General features: G+C 41.3%; 1 protein-coding gene and 1 long non-coding RNA gene across 8 annotated transcripts in view; both read left to right on the top strand.

The window, feature by feature from the left end:
- The window catches only part of LOC310902758, a 36,988-nt gene extending 26,355 nt beyond the window's left edge, over positions 1-10,633 (top strand). The window contains exons 4-5 of the long non-coding RNA XR_014586965.1: positions 2,058-2,264; positions 3,478-10,633. This is a non-coding gene — a long non-coding RNA (uncharacterized lncRNA). The remainder of the gene's footprint in view (positions 1-2,057; positions 2,265-3,477) is intronic.
- Positions 10,634-12,853: 2,220 nt separating this feature from the next.
- The window catches only part of ATF7IP (activating transcription factor 7 interacting protein), a 109,123-nt gene continuing 107,945 nt past the window's right edge, over positions 12,854-14,031 (top strand). Inside the window, exon 1 of one of the 7 annotated variants that reach the window (XM_083844649.1) lies at positions 12,854-13,110. The gene's annotated coding sequence lies outside the window, so the exon portion shown is untranslated. Of the gene's footprint in view, positions 13,111-13,169; positions 13,469-14,031 lie in introns of those variants that run through there. The other 6 variants (XM_083844643.1, XM_083844644.1, XM_083844645.1 and 3 more) reach the window with 6 other exon arrangements.

Here is a 14,031-nt window from a genome sequence, read left to right as displayed (position 1 = left end):
TCCTGACTTTTGTAACTTAGTACATCCACAGTCTGTGTCATTCAGTTTTCACAATTTGCCCTTGATGGGCTTTTTGAAAGGCCAAATGCAAAGTCAGCCTGAAATCTCTATGCCACACAGTATTTTTTCATAGCTTTCATAGTTGTTCTCACTTATTACTTGCTAAACAGAACATTCTCAACCTTTCATTTTTGTTTTCATCAATGTTTTCCGTTACGTTTGAACTCAAATTTCTGTAATGGTGTGCCTATGTTTGAGATGGTAGTATCACACCTGAAAATGGTATTTCATATGAATGCATATGATACAGAAGTACAGATAGACAAGCTAATATTCTACTATCATCAATATAATTTTTCTTCCAAATTTTGCCTTCTTCTATTTCACTTGTTTATTTTTTTTTTAATTTTTAATTCATATTAAGTGAAGATTTACATGTTCCTCTCCATCATAACCACCACAGGTCTTTCCTGAGGATCAGTCAATGTAGAAGCTACCATCAAGTCTCTGTATTCCACTTTCTTCCGATCTGTTGTCTAGCACAGAAAACCAAAGAAATGTAACTGTCATTACACAGACATCTGCTTGTCTCCATCAGCTTCTTCTGGACCTCTCTCTCTCGAGACCTCTTTTTTTGGGATACGAATGCCTAGACCTAAGCAAAACAAATCTCCCAAACAAATTCTGTTTTAAAGAATTACATTTTACCTATTAGCATTACTGAAAGTTTAAAAGTTCTGTCCCTGTGATTTAATTTTAGAAAGCAACTGCATGAAGGAGACGTGCTCAAGGAGCTCTTTCTGACCTCAGTCTCCGCCAAGAAAACCAAAACTGGGGCAGGGACTTTCTGTAACTTCCTTTCACATCGCCGTGCACTCTTTTACTTGCTCCTGGCTGTTCTCCCCCGTAGCAAGGGGAGAACAAGGACAAATGCAGAAGATGAGCAGCGCCTGTGGAGAGCTTGCTCCAAGGACGGCCACAGCACCCTGCAGCACTAGGCCAACGCCATATCTGCGTTCCTGGCACATTCCTGGGGACGGTTTCGGGACCAGTTTTGGGTCCGTTTTTGGGCCTGGTGTCAAAGCAGCTTCCGGCTCCCTCCCCTCCCCCCCTCCAGTTCCCTGCCCCTCCCCCCATTCCAACGGCTGTTCTCCGAACTCTCTAGAGGCTCCTCGTGCCCGAAGCCCCGGTTGCTAGGCAACGCCATTTACCTCACGCGCATTGCCATGGTGACAGCTCCCGGCGGGCGGGCCGCCATGGCAGCTCCTCACACGGCGGCCGTCGGAGCCCCGCACGGCTGCGCGGGGGACATGGAACCGCCTCGCCCCACCTCAGGCAGGACCCCAGGCCACCCTCCCCTCTGTCTTGTGGCCGCGGGCACCAAGGCCGGGCAGCACTCCCAACGCTTGTCGGGCACAGTTTCAGGACCACTGACCTCTGACAAGAAGTTGTTCAATAAAAGCACAGAACGGGCATTTGGGGAAGGCAATTTGGGCAAATTGTTTACTTCCGTACATGCCGTATGTAGGTGGGAACAGTTTTCTCCAGAGTTGCCAGAGGGACAGCAAGAGCACGCATGTGGGCGCGCACCCACACGTGTGCATAGCCAGGAGAGGAGAGATTGTAAAGGAATCACCCTGAGTGGGAATAAAGCCCTAAAAATGCTCGCTCTCATATTCTACGGAAACATTCTCTTACCGCTAGTGGTGAAATAGCAAGTAACCAAAAAAAGTAAAACCATGGTGCTGTTCCTTAGCAAGAAGCAAAATGGTAGAATGGAACACCAAAACCCTGCTAGCAACTGGAAGATGACAGTTACAAAGCAGAGGGAGCAGAGTCACTAAAAAGATTGCAACCAAAATAAAATTAATCATCCAAGCAAAACAAGGCAAACCTTTTAGCCCTTTGTAACAGGTAGGTGGCTTTCTTCGACAAATAGCAGCAAGTCTTTTCGAGTATTATTGTATAATAAATCCAGTTCTTACAGTTACAATGGGAATAAGATAAAATATTTTGTTTTTCTCCAGTTGCTGTAATGCCTTTGCTGTATTTTACAGGTTTGCCAAGTGCTGGCTATTTAGTTGCTCACTGTTTTCACTGTTGGGTGATCAAAAAAGTGAATGATAGTGAATTTGTTCTTTCCACAACTGATAAGAGAAGCCCTCAACAGTTTCATGTTTCAGAGAGAAGTGAAACCCACAAGCAGGCTGGGAAGGGTAAAGCAAAAGTGATACCAGAGCCCGGAGCAGCTAGAACGCTTTGAGGTAAGATAAATTGAGGCAGAAGCAGCACATCCCCTTTGCCTCATCTCAGGAGTAAATGGGCTGTTTATTAGCATGAGACTAGTACAAAAGGCGGGACTACAAAGGAGAATTGAAAGAAATCATGCCAAAAAAATCTCAGTAAGTTGAAAGGATTTGACTTTGCACCTGTTTCACGTCCTTTGTTTACAGCTTTGTCCTTGATAGTGAGACTGTTGGCCCGAGTCCAATGCAATTCCAAAATACAATTTTGTGGGTCAGGTTCCGAGGACAGGAATGGAAATGTGATGGTGGAAAGGGGGATAAGAATAAAAAAGATAGACTTTTCTACAATTTTAAAGCTTGTAATACAAAGAATTGGAAGAAGTACATTTACTGGGATATGGAATGTAAGGAAAAAAAAATAAAAGAAGCCAGGATGACATAGGACCACTGCAAAGGAACGTAATAGGGACATTTCAGATTGGACAGACTGCAAGCCATTTAGGAAAAATGGAAGTGTGGAGTAATCCGGGAAAAAAAGGCTAAAAAGCAAATGATGTGGCAAAAAAAAAAAAAAAAAAGATATTATTAAACAGGTTTTAATGGATACATTCTTTAAATCTGTATCAATTTTCATTATTTGGTATTTCAGACGGTTATTTACGTTGCTGTTGGCCAGGTCTGTTGTTAATCAAATACTACGTAGAAAGTGTGTTCAAATGTTGTGAAATATTCACACAAAAAGTTTTATTTTGCTAGCTGACAGTGATACAATTGGATACACTAAAACCCATGTATTCCTCTTGATTTCACGAAACTCAGCAGTTCACATGATGAAGGTGGAATACTTAACTCTGGTTAGTATGTCCAGTTCCAGAGATTATTTTGTGTGTGTGTGTATGTGGAGACGTGAGGCCAGGATAAACTGAGGTCAATGACTGTTTATAAATCAAAAAATGTCTGAATTGTCAATCAAATATACTTTTAGCATTTTTGAAATTTCTTTAAGCAGTAGTAATATAGTACAATTTAATATACAACTTGTGTCTTTCAGGTTAAATAATAAAGTATTATTGGTATCTGAAAGTTGGGCTAATGTGAAAATGCAAAGTAAAGCATCAATGTGCTCAAAGATGTTATAACCATTTAGAATATTTTGTTGAGTGACAGCAAAATGTCTTCATCATATCTAAAGATTTTCTGCATGATCTATTTCTCTTTTCCCTGCTCCCAGAGGGATACTTTTGCTGGAGAATGCACTTCTTTAGAAACCTGTCACTACCCCATCTCAATGAAGAAATGTAATACAATGAAAGAATGTTTTGCTTTGAAATTTTTGTTGTTCACTTCTTTTTGAAACAAGTGAGACACATTTGAAGATACAGTTGTTAATTTTTTAATAATATGATATACTGTGAACTACATCAAGAAAATATTAAAAGGTCAACTTATAAGAATACAGCAGAATAATACTAAATAATAAGTACTAAAAGGACCTAATGTTTCACCGTTTTCATCAGAAAGCAAGAAATAAAGGAAAATATATGATTTATTACATCACAGGAACTTTGGACTCTTTTGGATTAAGAAAGGGGAGGGGAAAGTGTTACTTTAATTTTTGTTTTTATTACTTACTACCCAAATCTATTTTAATTGGCAATAAATTAAATTAATGCCCCCTAAGTCAAGTCTGTTTTACCACTGAGAGTAACTGGTAAGCAATTTCACTGTCTTTATCGTGACCCACAGACTTTTCCATCATATTTTCTCCCCTCGTCCAGCTGAGGAAGTGGAGTGAGAGAGCTGGGTGGACATCTGGCTGCTGGCCAAGGCTAACCCATCACAGTACAGTAATTAGTGCAGTCATGTCATGCAGTCCAAGCCTAAGATTTTTAAAGTAATTTCATAACAGCTCACTATTTAAAATGATGTTTTTATTTTAATACCATATGTTATTGGAAACAATGGAAAACAATTATATATTTTTTGTTTTATTGGTTATATTAAATAATACAGCTGCTATAGATGCTTTGTGCATAATATAGTATCATCACAGCTTCAGTTCAGGCTTCAACTATTATTTTTGCAAATAAAATCTTAAGACACTTTTGCAGAATAATAGGGTGGAAACACTATGAAGTATTTTCAGCTTTATCTCTGTCCAGTGTGATTTCTGACTAATGGGAACTTGAAATCTCAATAACACACCCACAACCGTGGAAGGACTAAATCCAGTCTGCATTCCGTAGCAACCTAGTTGCACAAAGAAAGGACCAATGAGCAATTCCAATGAACTATACAGTTGTAGAACAGGTAAGTTTCATGGATCTTGCTAAGGAAAAAAAAAAAAAGTTTTTTTTTGTTTTGTTTTTGTTTTCCTTAACAAGATCCATGAAAAAAAGTGTTTTTTGTTTGTTGGTTTGGTTTGCTTTTGGGGTTTTGTTTGTTTGTTTGTGGTTTTGGTTTACAAATAGTTGAAATTATGAATCCTATCCCATGAACAATGAACAGTGGATCTGATTGTGATCAAAGGAAAACAAGCTTTGGTAACACCTGATTCAGGGCTTACAGGACATACAGCTCATGAACATGCGGATTTTTACAGTTTTAGCACTGCTATTGAATGAAGACATGTAGAAGATTGTTGGAAAAGAAATATGAGAGAATGGAGAAGCGGAAAAAGTGTGAAGAGAGCAATCTGCAGATGTGGCAGAGAGCAAGTATATTAAGGGATGGAATAAAAGGAATGGATGGAAAAGATAAATGGCAATAAATTAAATTTATTTAATGGCAGCTCTACTTTCAATGCTAATATCTGCTGTTACCAACTGTTCCCCTTCCTTTTAATTTCTACTCCTCCCTTGTCATACGTAGGCATCCATCTGATCTTAAAAGCTGCCACAGACACCGGGAACGGCAGTCATAGAACAGATGCATCTCAAACAAAATTGGGAATAGAGAAGTGATTTCAGGTCCCCATATCACAGGGAATGTCGCTGTGAGAGGGCTCTGCTACATTGATAGAAGGATAAAATTGCCTCTGAGTGTATATGTTAGCCTGTTAGTCAAACTCTTAGAAGTTCTCTCATTAGTGTCTCCTTCATTCAAATTTTGAGGACCATGCCTGTTGTGGGGAGAGGGGCAGAAGAGGCAACCTAAGCTCCCCTCTCCCCCTCCCTCTTCTTTCCTTTCTGGCTTCATTCAAGAGCATATGTGTATATATTATGATCTGCAGGCCCATTATCTCAAAAAAATATAAGAGCTCCTTTCTCTCTTCCCCAAGTACACCAACATCTGGAGAAATCCTTTCAAATTATTCTGCTAGGTCGTGGAAACTAATTATGCCATTATGTAAGACAGTGGTAACTGGCAATGGATGGGTGCTGAGTTTTTCATTTGTTGATGATTTTGAATGAGGATGAGTGGATATCGTGTTTTGGTTAGTTACCTGCCTCAGTATTAGAAGGACTGTTCAGTATTTTCTTAGCTATGTTTATACAAGAGATGAGATATTGATCTTGTTTTACCAGATGATAAAAGAACCTATAGAAGGAAGTAATGAGAAAGTACTCAGAATACAGCAAAAATACCAGATGATGACTTCAATTAGGAAAACCTCTAAGGACAAGATAATGTCTTGAAATTCAAATTTTATTCACAATGACTTCTAGCAAAAATAAAACTTGAAAATGTTTTGTTGTTTTGTTTTTCAAATGAAGGAAGGAAGGAAGGAAGGAAGGAAGGAGGGAAAGAAGGAGGGAAGGAAGGAGGGAGGGAAGGAAGGAAGGAAGGAAGGAAGGAAGGAAGGAAGGAAGGAAGGAAGGAAGGAAGGAAGGAAGGAGGGAAGGAGGGAGGGAGGGGGGAGGAAGAGAAAGAAAGAAAGAAAGAAAAGAAAGAAAGAAAGAAAGAAAGAAAGAAAGAAAGAAAGAAAGAAAGAAAGAAAGAAAGAAAGAAAGAAAGAAAGAAAGAAAAGAAAGAAAGAGAAAGAAAGAGAAAGAAAGAAAGAAAGAAAGAAAGAAAGAAAGAAAGAAAGAAAGAAAGAAAGAAAGAAAGAAAGAAAGAAAGAAAGAAGGAAAGAAAGAAAGAAAGAAAAAGAAAAAGAAAGAAAAAGAAAGAAAGAAAAAGAGAAAGAAAGGAAAGACCTTTCAAAACACAACCGAGGACCATGAGATATTCCTAAATTCCAGTTATTGCGTAATTAACCTCTTAATGAAAAAGTTCATTGTGGATAAGTCCAAGTATTCTACCTTTGTGAGTTGTTACTAAACTACTCTGCATCTTTTTCTTCACTGGTAATTTCCTGAAGATACACATCATTTATTGAGAAATTTATATATTACCACTCAGATTCACTAAACCATAAGTCTTCTACTTGCTGGAAAGATCTAAAGCAGGTCTTACAATGGGAAAAAAAAAAAAAAAAGTCCAAGGTTAGACTTGAGAAACTGACATAAGATATTCACCCTGAGGATAAGCCTTCTTAGCTGGTATGGAAATTTTTCTCTTAAAAAAGTATTTCCATTTATAAACATTAGAAAAGGTCAAATATTTCTCATTCATTTAAACTCAGTCAATAATGTGACCACAAAAAAAAATGAGTCCATGCATTTCAGATCATATGTATAGCTCATTTACTGAAGACATCCTGTATGTATTACATTCCACAATGATGTTCAAATATATTTCTTCCAACAGGTCAAAACATATTCCTCAGAGCACTTACAGGAGGGAACATCAGACATATTCTTCACATTTCTTCATTTCAAAAAAATTTCATTTCATTTCATTTCATTTCATTTCATTTCATTTCATTTCATTTCATTTCATTTCATTTCATTTCATTTCAATCAAATATATTGGATAAATTAATGAGACGTATTCATAAAACTTTACCTATGTAATTTAGAGGTCAAGCACATTTCATCTAACACGTATCGTGGGAGTTAGAACTGAGCACTAATTCCTCAACCTCTGCTGTAATAACAATGCTACCACAGTATCACGTTACACTTTTAGGGGCAAGGGGGGCTCTTCCAAACCTAGCTTCTCCCAGAGCCATTATCTCTAAAGTAATGAATAGACAACTGCATTCAGGAAGGTACATCATTAATACACTTGATGAAAAGAAGACTGTCCACTGCCATTGTGTGAATACTTAGAATCACAGAATCATTAAGGTTGGCAAGGACCTCCAAGATCACCTGGTCCAACCGTCCCCCTACCACCAATGTCACCCACTAAACCATGTCCCTAAGCACCAGGTCCAACCATTCCTTAAACACTCCCAGGGATGGTGACTCTACCACCTCCCTGGGCAACATGTTCCAATGCCTCTTTCTGAGAAGAAATGTCTCCTAATTTCCAACCTGAACCTCCCCCGGCGCAACTTGAGGCCATTCCCTCTAGTCCTATCGTTAGTTATCTGCAAGAAAGAGGCCGACCCCCAGCTCCTCACACCTTTCTTTCAGATAGTTGTAGAGAGCAATAAGGTCTCCCCTGAGCCTCCTCTTCTCCAGACTAAACAACCCCAGTTCCCTCAGCCATTCCTCAGAGGACTTGTGTTCCAGATGCAAAATAAGCTGCAAGAAAAATAAATAGACCCAAAAGAGCTTTTACAATTTTAAGGTTCTCTAGTGTGTTAGGTGCTGTATTTACAACTTGGTTTCACAAATTTCTCATCTCAAAGAGTAAGTGGGACAATGGATGACTTTTTTTTTTCTTCTTCTTTCCAACAGAACCCTGATCAGTGCTTAGAACTGACTAATTTTTTGGATTTTTTCAGAAAAGGATCTTCATATGATACACACCAATTATCCATCAGGTCAATGTTGTTAAGATTAGTTCTTCTGACATCTGATAGACTCTTTAGCTAGACATTAAGAACAACAATGTGCAGTGTAGATAGTACTTGTGTGTATCTCAAAATACCAATATTTTAGTGTAGTAGAATTAGTTTTACAAGCTATAGAAATATGTTTTTGTCACTGAACTCTGCACTTGTGACTGAACTACATCAACCTATATGGTACAAAATATATTTTTTTCTTAAAAACAGAAATTAAGGTAGTTGCAGTTTGCTTTTGTGGAGGTAGAAGGTAGCAAAGGTAGAAGACAATTCAAAGCTGAAAAAAAAGACTGGTGGGTGTTTAACCTAGACATATCTGCTTAGTAGATAGATGAATTAGCTAATACAGCAATATTACTCAGTTTAAGTTTATCAGAAAACAGCTGAGCAATATTTTCTTGATGATTAGTGAATTTTATTTATTTTTAATTATGATTAAATCTGAGAGGAATAGAATGGATTTAGGATTTTTCCCCAAATTCTGTATCTTGTCAACAGTAAAGGAAATAGACAATGATACTATATTCTACAAAAGCCAAGCCACTGGAAGGTACTTAACCAACAGTGAAAAGTAACATAAGTAAAAATGCCTGTAGTAGTTTCGCTTAATTATAGGAAAAATCCTCAGGTATTTTAGTTACATTTATCACATTTATGCTCAATGTTTGTTGTCATGTTGATGTGTAAAAATGTTTAGGAAATGTCTTAAAACATTCTCGTTGATTTATTCTTGTTGGCTGTGCTTTAGGTTTCTGTATTAAAAAAAAAACAACGCACACATTAAAAAGAATTTTGAAATTCTTCTGATTTTCTTCATCAGAAAGGTATCATATGATTCCTTCTTGAGTGAAATTTTAGGCCTTCCTAGTGAAATTCTTGAAGTCCCAAAAGAGTCATTAAATTACAGATTGTTTTCTCAGATAGGGATGTATTTTTTTTCTTGCCAGAGATATTTTTGTTAGTGAAATTACTTTCTGGTATTACGGTGTTTCTTTACCCTTGCATAGGACCTGTTTGTAATCAGAGAAGTCGCATTCATTCTATCCTATTAAATCACTATGCAATAAATACTTATTAATCTAATCAATTACCAAGAAAAATTAACATAAATCTTGTCTCAGAAGTCATCCGTTTAGCAAGGTAGCCTCTTGCAATTACACATTTTTGAGCAATGATTTAAAAATAAAACATACAAGGAAAATTACTTTTCATTTCTCTGTATTGCTAACTACTTCTTACAGTCATATTTTGATTTCTTTAAAAGTAATTAGTTTTCTATATTCAAAAAGTTCATTTGCATACTGAGAGCTATAACTCTTCTGTGCATGGCTCTCCTTTCTTCTTTTTATCATCCCCATTTATGACTAGGCAATGTCTCAATTAGCAATTACTAAATCATATGGAGAGAGCTAATATTTGGGAAACATTCAAGTTAAGTTTCATTTTTCTACATGTTCCTACATGAAAACCTATTTTTTGTGCTGTTGTTAGTATCTTTTACATTTAATTCCAGTGTAGCATTTGCTTTACATGTCACTTTTGCAGGAAAAAAAAAAAATTTTGCAAATAAAATTGCTGAAGGCATATTTTCTCAACAACTTTTTATATAAACTTTCTTCTTGTGAAGAGGCTGAGCAATGTAAACTGATACCATTGCTCTTCTGAATTTATGACCAGACTGCCTTCAGCAGGAACAGCTGACGGAAATCTAGACTTTCCCGTCCTCAAACTGCTGAGCTGATAATTTCTATATGGTCATTACTTGTCAAATTTAAGGATGTTAACCCACTGCTTATACTGGTATCTAAAATATCATAGCAGGGCATAGCAAGGGTACTTCCTTACTGTAGCAGCTATATTAATACAACTTTAGTCTTAACTAATACAACTGTGAAGTATGGAGTATGTAATAATACATTGGGGGGGAGGGGAGAAGGGGCTTTTTTTTTCTTTTTCTTTTTCTTTCAAGGCTGAACAGGAATGTTGCCTGAGAGAGAAGCTGGGAAAAAAAAAAAAAAAAACTGACATATTTCCATAAAACCATTTTGAAAATAATAAGTCATAATTTGTGCTAACTAAAAGAATGAAAATAAATATTTCCCTTTAAAAATAAATATGATGGTGACATTCTGTTAAAATATTGTCTTTGGTGATCAACAGTAAGTAATTCTGAAAATTAACTAATTTTGTTCGTGTTTTATAGTTTGTCTTTCTGTAACTATTTTACTATTTCTACTTTTGTCATTGTTGTAAAGCTTTGTTGAAGAAAAAGATCACATTCTTTCTTTGCAAAAAAGAATACATGCAACAAGATAATTTTTTAGGCAATTCTATGTAAAACATTGAATGCGTTTGTCTCCTACCACCTTTCAAGTCACTACTTAATTTATTAATAGATGATTTTTTTAAAACTCCTTTCTAAACAGGATTTGACATATTTATGACCAATTCCTAAGAAATAGCCATCAGTCTACCAGGTCTGGTACACACTTTCACATGTGTTTAAGTGTGAGATTTCAATGGCAATTTTTATGTTTGTATATTTCATTACAGAACTGGCTCTCCGAACTTCCTTCAGAGATTTCTCGGTTTCTGTTCTCATGAACAAAGTATGAACTCTGGACAGCTGGATTCTTCAGAATTTGAAAGAACAGTAGCATAAGACTTCTAATCTCTCAGAAATCATCAGCAATCTAGACACTGGGGATAATCACAATCAACACCACTCCCTCTCTTCTATTAGTAATCAAACAGTCCTCTCAGTTGCTGATTAAACTGTCCCCTGTCACCGCATGGAGAGAGATATTAGGCCTGACAAATAGGATATTTTGAGGCACTGGGATTTTCAGTACTATCTTTTCTTCTGAGATCCAAGAAAGATTTTTGTAATCATTCATTTCATGGTGCATTTCCAAATTTTCTATGTATCTGTGATAAAAAAATAAATAAATCAAGCTAATAGCAGGAAACCATGTTCTTTAGGGTGACAAAGCCTCCTTCCTCATTCTCCCTTTAGGCACAGGAAATGCACTGTCGTCAATAAAACACTATGTTGCTCTAAGGTTTTCCATACTAAACTAGGAATGCCACCAGCAGTTATCCAAAGAGATTATTATATTAATACCTAGTCTTCTGAAGACATGCATCTTTTAGCCACAAAGCTTTCACTCCTGATTGACTCTCAAAGGATGTATATGCATGGACCTGCTAAAGTGCTCACCAGCAGCAACATTTCAAGTTGTACAACAGGCAGGGTTAGTAACTGCCCATTTCTGGATAGTTCTAGCCTTTTCTTTCTGAAGTGCTTGCCTCCGTCTGCATGTAAAAGCACAGAAGATTCAACATTTTTCAAAGACTAGCTGCGAGAGTTTAAGAAATTACTGTTTCAGGTGTCTGCCACACTTTCTGTTAGAAATTGCTGTGCCTGTACCAGAGATGGCAGACTAAGATGTACATTCACACTTCAGTGGTTCAAGTTCCAGGGTTAGTATACCTGCATAAAGCACTGCTGCAGATGTGTTTACACAAATTTATGGGCACACGGATACATTCCTTTCTGCCATCTTGGCCCTGTCAGTGGAAGCACTTAGCAGGGAGGTCAGGCAAACCACCAGGAATGACAGCATCTTAACATACTATCACTTAATCTGTCAAGCGCAGCTGACGAATGTGTGTAATGGCTACGCCATAGGTACTGTTTCACAATGTAGAGGAACACAGAACTGTGTTGGTCAGCCTGTTTTGTATGACTGACAAAAACGTACTCCACGTTTAGCATTCTCTCGAAACAGATAACTCAAGATGCCATTTTCCACTGTTTTGTGCCTTCAGTAGGAAGCATGGGAGCTTTACTGGCATTAACAGAGAGGGAATGGGACTCTCCATTACAGGGTTGGTAGATGACTGGTACTTGAGCCTCCACACTACCACCCAGGCAGTACGTAAACGCTTATTCTGAAAATACTACAAGTTTTTCTACACTCTTGTACTTATCTAAGGATATAATCACCGTTCTCTCCACTAGAACTGACCGGTGCCTTGGGGTACAGACTAGCTCTTGACAAGTCACTTCTGCCTTTGGCTGAGTACAAAGCGTGCTAAGTCATGGCTAAAACTAAAGCATGTGCTGAGCTTTGCCACCCTCTCCTTAGGTAGAAATGGAGGGCAGGTGGGAAATGGCCACTTATGGCTTTGGCCTGCAGGTCACCTGGGATAAACCACGTGCCTTAGATGGACAGCAGCGCTGCTTGGTTGCTTGACACTCTCGATACTCAATGCTAGCTATTAAAAACCAACCAACCAACCCACCCTCTGTGTTTTGGCCAGTCACTCCCTGTCATAGACAAAACTTGAAGTTACCCCACAACAGCACACAGGACCACAGCCCCCGTTAAGGATGCTCCGATACTGATGCTGCCACCAGCGCCGCACGAAGTGGCTAACGCCAGTTACTCTCAGGGTTGCCCAACGGACCTCGGGCTGGCTTCCAGAAATGTCGGCGAGCCTCCAGGGCCACACAGCCCACGGCAGCTGTAGGGGGAAGCCGAGGGAGAGGGGGCCAAGCGTGGGGTGCGCGGGTGTGCTGCGGGTGGGCTGCCCCTGGTGCCTGCCGCCAGGCCCCGCGACAGCGCCCCCTGGCAGCGGCGTCTGCGGGGCGCCCGCGGGCCCCTGCGCGTTACCGCCGATAACCGCCCGCCGAGGGGCGGAGCCACGCGCTCATTTAAATACCGCCGGGGCTCATTTGCATGCCGCCAAGATGGCCGGCCCGGCGATTGGCCGGCTCCGAGGCAGCCCTCGCTGCCGGCCCCCGTGCCCGCGGAGGGGGCGGGGCCTGCGGGGAGAGGGGAGGGGACACGGGCCTCATTTGCATAACGGCCCGGCGCGTGCGACGGGGGGAGGCGGTGTCGGTGCCCGGAGCGGGTTCCGATTTTGAATCTACGGCGGCAGCGGCGGAGCAGGCGGCAGCGGCGTTGGCGGCCGAACGCTGAGGCAGGGGGACTGCCGCGGAACGCAGCGGCACAGGTACTGCTCGGCCCCGGCGGGCGGCGGGGCGCGTTCTCGCGGCGGCCGGGCAGCGGCAGCACTTTGCGCGGAACGCTGCCCCGCGCTGTGGTAGTGGCGGCGGCGGCGGCGGCAGTGCGCATGCTCCGGGGCTGCAGGTCTGCACAGGCGCCGCGCGGCGCAGCCGCTCGCCAGCGCAGCGCAGCTCCGCGCATACTGCATGGGAGCACGTGACGCGGCTCCAGTGCAGGCGGCGGCGCGCATGCGCGTTGCTGTTTTCGCCCCGAGGTGGCAGCAGGTGGGGAGCGTGGCGCGGGGGCGCGCCTGCCGCTCTCCCCTGCGCGTCGGGGGCTCCCGCGGCGGCCGCCGCGGCTCGCAGGTAGGTCTGGCGTGGGGCAGGGCGAGCGTGGGGCGCTGCGCCCGGCCGTGAGGCGCGGAGAGCTGGGCGACACCCGGCAGGAGCCCGAGCGCTGTCTGGCGCGTGCCTTGGCGAAGCACGGCGAGGTGAGGTGAGGTGAGGTAGGGGTGCTGTGGTGCGCCCGCACCAGGCAAGCGTCGGGGTGCGATGGCAGCACGCCCTGCGCCTCGAAACCACCTCCCGGCTCCCTGTGGGAATGGGGAGCGGCCGCCTGCACCTACCGAAAGGCCTCGAAAGACATCACTGGCGTCAACGCTGAGCGCTGCGGTGGGCGGGCAGTGGAAACAGCGAAGAGAAAAATGCATCCGGTGTTACTGCATGCAGTGTGCGCGGGTGGGATTTCAGTTGGACGTTCCTGGAGCAAATGGGCTTGCTCGTTTTCTGGAAATACGCGTGTTTCAGTGAGGAAATTTAAAAAAGCAGGCCCAGTTGTGCGTAAGTTATTTATGTCATATCCTCAGTGAACTTGGCCAGAGTTACTACTTGAGGCCGCCATGCAGGCCCGCGTCAAACAAAATGGTGGA

Source organism: Anser anser (genome assembly GCF_964211835.1).
Source record: "Anser anser genome assembly, chromosome: 1".
Taxonomy (NCBI): Eukaryota; Metazoa; Chordata; class Aves; order Anseriformes; family Anatidae; genus Anser; species Anser anser.
The sequence above is the reverse complement of the archived record's forward strand: the minus strand, read 5'-3'. Positions and strand labels throughout refer to the sequence as shown.